The following is a 5467-nucleotide window of genomic DNA, read 5'->3' as shown; positions in this document are numbered from 1 at the left end:
CATTGTTGTCTTGGTGACTTTCTGGTAGCCTGCCTCTGCCGTCCCTTCCTGGTGCGGCACTTCTAGGTATGTGGTGAAAGTAAGCCAAATCAACGGCCGGTTGAGTGCAAAACTAGGGTCCAGTTTGTATCTTGTGAAAGACATTCCTCGGGTTTATTAAAGACTTTCTTTACAAAAAAGAAATCTTAATTTTTCACTTTTGAATTGTGCTATTGAGTTAACCAAAATGGGTCTATTCTCAGAAAGCCTATTTCACAGGCCTTTGTGCATGACTTATAGGTAAGGTAATAAAAGTTCATTTTATGAATAAAAATAAATTCTGTTGCTGAAATTCCATTTTCTCAGGCTATGGTTTGCCTATAAAGTACCGCGTAAATGTGTCATTTTCCTTTTGCATTCCATTTTTATGTTCTTTTTCTTGTTTTGCATCTTCCTGTAATTCAGGTGACTTTTTAATAATTCCATTACATATTGTGTATATTAGGAGAGAAGAAATGAAATTTGTGCCCATGGACGCAGGTTATTTTGGAGCACATAAAGCACTCATAAAACTAGTGAGTGAAAACCTGACATAGAAAGTTTTGGTATTTTATAAGTAACACTCCTTTGTGTTTTATGTATCATCTCAGGTAGAGTTAGTGAACTGAAAATCTTAACTGTAGAGTGTAACATGAAGTACATACAATAAAAGTAGAAATTTTCTAGTCCTCGTTGATTGTTACAAGAGTAAATGCAGTATGAAACGGACGCCCTATTAACTCTTTTGACATATTACACCAGAGTTATTACTTTTTAGTATTTGAAAGTTGCTAGACAAATATGTTTAAGAATTTGTTTAAATTCTGTGGTCTTGGAAGCTATTACTCTAGTGAGTTTAGGGTCAGTGAATTCTGGAGAGAAATTAAGGTTCTTTAATTTATAAAATCATTGTTACATGTCTGAGTGTGTCAGTGTTTTACAGGAAATTTTGTGTCTTAGTAAACAGTTGGACAAACAAAAAAATTGTACGTGAATCTCTAGGTGGAGCCTAAGAGTTTAAGTTTTGAAATCACATATTCTGTTTTGTTTCACTGCTTTGGTAGGTAGACAGTAGCTGCCAGTTTTCTACACGTCCAGTACCCTGAAAGGTAGAAGTAGCTCAGAAGAAAGGATATCTAGTTACTGGAATAAAGTGGTACAGATGGCTTACTGGGAATTGGATAGTAATAAATAGAAGGGGCACTCTAAAAAGTGGTGTGGTGGTATTGAACAAAGCTTTTTTTTTTTTTTTTTTTAAGATTGGCACTTGAGCTAACATCTGTTGCCAGTCTTCCTTTTTTTTCTTCTCCTCAAAGTCCCCCAGTACAGAGTTGTAGGTCCTTCTGGTTGTGCTGTGTGGGACGCTGCCTTAGCATGGCCTGATGAGTGGTGCTTGGTCCACACCCAGGATCCAAACCAGTGAAACCCCAGGCTGCCAAAGCAGAGCATGCAAATTTAACCACTCCGCCACAGGGCTGGCCCCTAGCAAAGGTTTTTTTTAAAAATTAATTTTGGGGCTAGCCTGATGGTGTAGTGGTTAAGTTTGTGAGCTCTGCTTCGGCAGCCAAGGGTTCGTGGGTTTGGATCACTGCTCATTAAGCCACGCTGTGGCGCTACCCCACATGTAAAATAGAGGAAGATTGGCACAGATGTTAGCTCAGTGACAATCTTCCTCAAGCAAAAAGAGGAAGATTGGCAATATATGTTAGCTCAGGGCCAATCTTCACCAAAAAACAAATTGAAAAATAAAAAAACTTTTTAGAGAAGTTTTAGGTTCACAGCAAAATTGAGTGAAAAGTACAGAGTTCCCATATACCCCCTGTCCCCAGACACTCACAATCTCTCCCAGTATCGACATTCCAGTGGGACGTTTGTTACTATCCATGAACAGTGACACACGAGCTAAAGTAGGAAAGCTTTTGAAGCTGGGGAAGGATGGGAAGACTGTTAGAATATCTAGGATAAAGAATGGACAGAGTGTATCAGCTATACGTGTTCCCTGCAGACACATTTCTGCTTTCAGTCCTGGCAATACAGCTCTAGCTCTGTCCATATAAATTACTTCCCAAATGGGGCTAGCGGACCAGAGGATGGGTACATGTATGGGAGAGTGGGAGTGTGGAGGAGTTGCAGACATTTAGGATTGTCAGAGAACTCGGATACTTGCTTCAGAATTAAGGAACCTAGGCACTTTGGAGAGTGGGGTCAAGTTGGATAATCAGTCTGCCGCCTTCACAGGGTTACGAGGCCTAAAAATAATAGGCATGAAAATAGTTTGTGAACTGTTAGAACCTATTGAAACACAAGTTAACACCTTATTTACTTAGAAAACCCACTTCTCCTAGAAGTGTCACCTTATAGAAGGGACCGTCCACTGGAAGTCTAACTAGCCCTTCTGAAAGTCTGGGCCACCCAGTAGGTTCTGCTTCTACAAAAGCTCACCTCACATTTGTACCCTTCCGAGTTCCAGCCTTTGTTAGGTCCACCCCCCGCTAGCCCAGTCCTCTTGAGCTTGGGTTGTCCGCTGCACTCACCAGCCTTTAGCTGATGTTACCCAGGATCACTTACCTGTGAAGGTGCTTTTGTGGTAGGCTGGAGTGAGTGCTGGCTCCAGCCAGGCTGCTTGGGTTCATGTCCAGCGTCCACTTAATAGCTTGGGCTAATAAATCAGTCTCTGTTTCCTTATCAGCAAAATGGAGAAAATAGTCGTGCCTTATTTCACAGGATTTTAATGGAGATTGAATGTATCAGGTCATGTAAAATGCTTAGAGCAGTGCCTGGCTCAAAGTGCTAAGTAAATGCTGTTTACTGTGTAATGTAGCGAGCACTAAGCAGGGGCTTACAAATCAAAGCAGCCTCGGCTTTCATGCATCAATCTAATGGGCAAAATAGACATAACATAAATGTGAAGTGCTACTGGGATGTCTAGGATGTGACAGCCTCTTGTGGTGTCTGGGGCCCATTTCCAGGGGAAGATTGACAGCCATCTGCCTCTGCTGTTTCTCTTTACATATTTGGTGTCAAACCAGCTGTGACGTTGCTCTCATACACATGGCTCCCTTCTCTTGGGTAGTAAACTTGAGGCCGGCCTTTTTATCCTCCCCAGTACCTGACATAAATACAGTAGGCACTAAGTATTTGTTTCCTATTGCTGTTGTAACAAATTAGCACAAACTTAACGACAAAGTACAGGTTTATTGTCTTAACAGTTGTGGAGGTCAGACGTCCAAAATCAGTCTCACTGGGCAAAATGAAGGTGTCAGCAGGCATGCCTGCCTGCCTTCAGAAGGCTCTAGGGGAGAATCCATTTCCTTACCTTTTCCAGCTTCTAGAAGCTGCTTGCATTTCTTGGCTTGTGGCCCCTTTCTCCATCTTCAAAGTGCAATCTCTGCTTTCATCTTTCCAACATCTCTCTGGCTCTGGTCCTCCCCTCCCTCTTACACCGACCCTTTTGATCACATTGTGCAACCCGAATAATCCAGGATAATCTCCCCATCTCAAATTCCTTAATTTAAGTGCATCTGCAAAGTCCCCACATAAGGTAGTGTATTCACAGGTTCCAGGAATTAGGGCAGGGAAACATTTGGGAGGGCCATTTGATCTTTCATTTATGGCTCCTAGCTACGTTTTTTCTTGTTCCTCAGAAAAGACAAGCTTCTGATGTAGGGTCTCGGCGCCTGTAATCTTGTGTCTGGAACACTCAGCCCTCAGGTCTGTGTACTTGGCTTGTTTTTCATCCTGGGAAAAAAGGTCTCTGAGACAGCTCTTCATATAACCCTGTTCTTTTCATAACCTCAGTATCTGAAATACTTTTTCTGTCATCTGTTGCTTTCCCACCCACTCCTCAAGCTTAGGGTCTATAGAAGGTTTGAGTCCTACCTAGCCTTCTATTCTAGCACCCAGAATGCTGCCTGGTGCGTTCCAGGCCTCTTGCTTTTCTAATTGAGTTAATCAAGCTTAAGGCAACAGCCACTTAAAATTTTGAAGCTCCAGTTGACACGTTGTAGTCCTTCTTTGATGGGGAATGGTGAGAGGAGGGGTAGGGGCTGGAATGTGGGTTGATGGGGAGAGAGAGATTTTGTTTTACTCAGGAGGACTCGGAAAAAAATGAGTTTTATTGTGTAGGGACAATAGTATGAAAATAGAACAATCTGAGGGGAATATAGGTGGTTCGTGCTGGGAGCACTGGGAAGTTTCATAAAGGAGGTAGAATTTGGGCACCTGGTGACAGAACAGCAGGAGCTGAGGCTTAGGGTTGGGAGAGTGTCAGTGGAGGGTGTGACAGCAAAACTCGAAAGCAGAACATTTAATAATAAACATGTGGTCACATATTGAGCGCTAGTGTACACTTAATCCACATAATCCTAGGTTGTTGCTTCTCCACTTTGAATGCAACCCTGGAACTGAATTCTTAATTGGTTTTGGGATGGGCTTCACGCTTTTTCCCTTTAAGTTCTCTGTGGTTTTTAATGTGCAGCCTATTCTACTAGGTAAGTATACCATTATCCCCTTTTTCTAGACCAGGGGTTAACTTTCCCTCTCCCGGGATTGTGTAACTAAGTAAGTGGTGGGAGTAGTAGTAGGTTCCAGGTCTAATTTGAGTTGGTTTTTCTTGACCAGAGGAGCTAGGAAAGGTTAGCCTCAAGCTTGAACACAGAAAAGTGTGCTGAGAGCAGTTTCAGGAGCTTTGTGGGATCTGAAACCATAGGAACAGGGCTCAACTTGCAGCCCTAGTAGGGGTCAAGACATTAGGCAGAGGGTTTGTGACAATTTGGCAAGAGCACAGACGCTGAGACCCTACTGTGCAAGTCAGGGTGTTAGGCTTCCTCACCAAAGAACCTAGACAAAGGAGGCATGGAACATGGAATTCGGGTGGGCATGGTGAGGGAACTCGGGGCTGACTATGTCACTTACCTAAGATTGGGCTAGTCAGGTATAGCTGAGCTGTTGGAAAGGTCCAGACTCATCAGTACTTTGGAGAGCCTGGTTAGTTTGAATCTTAAAAATGCAACCCAGAAAACTGGTTATCACCAACCTCGTCCAGCTGCCCACTAGCCACCCTATGGTGCACGGCCCAACTTTCGTGCTCCACTGATCTTGTGTCACCACTGACCCCTGTTCACCTAGCCTTGTTTCAGCACCCTCTCCCGCCCCACCCCCTGTAGCAGGGACCCCGAAGGCGGCGGCACCCTTGAGGAGCTGTCGAGTGAATCCCAGCGGCCTTCCGGCCGCCCAAGCACCGTCCTGGCGCGGCGCCCTACCTGCCCCTGCACCCGCGGGCGGCGGCCCGGAAGCCGCGGGCACCTAGCAACCAGCGCGTGTCAGGCGGGCGGGGCTGCAGCCGCCGGGGCCCCCTGCCGGGCCAGGCCGGGCGGGGCCGAGCGGCGGGCGCGCCGCGCTCCGGAGCGTCGCCGGGCTGCCGGCCGCCGAGCATGTCCGCCCGGAGAGC

This window comes from Equus quagga, chromosome 16 (assembly GCF_021613505.1).
Source record: "Equus quagga isolate Etosha38 chromosome 16, UCLA_HA_Equagga_1.0, whole genome shotgun sequence".
In the NCBI taxonomy this organism is placed as follows: Eukaryota; Metazoa; Chordata; class Mammalia; order Perissodactyla; family Equidae; genus Equus; species Equus quagga.
This window is presented reverse-complemented; position numbering follows the sequence as displayed.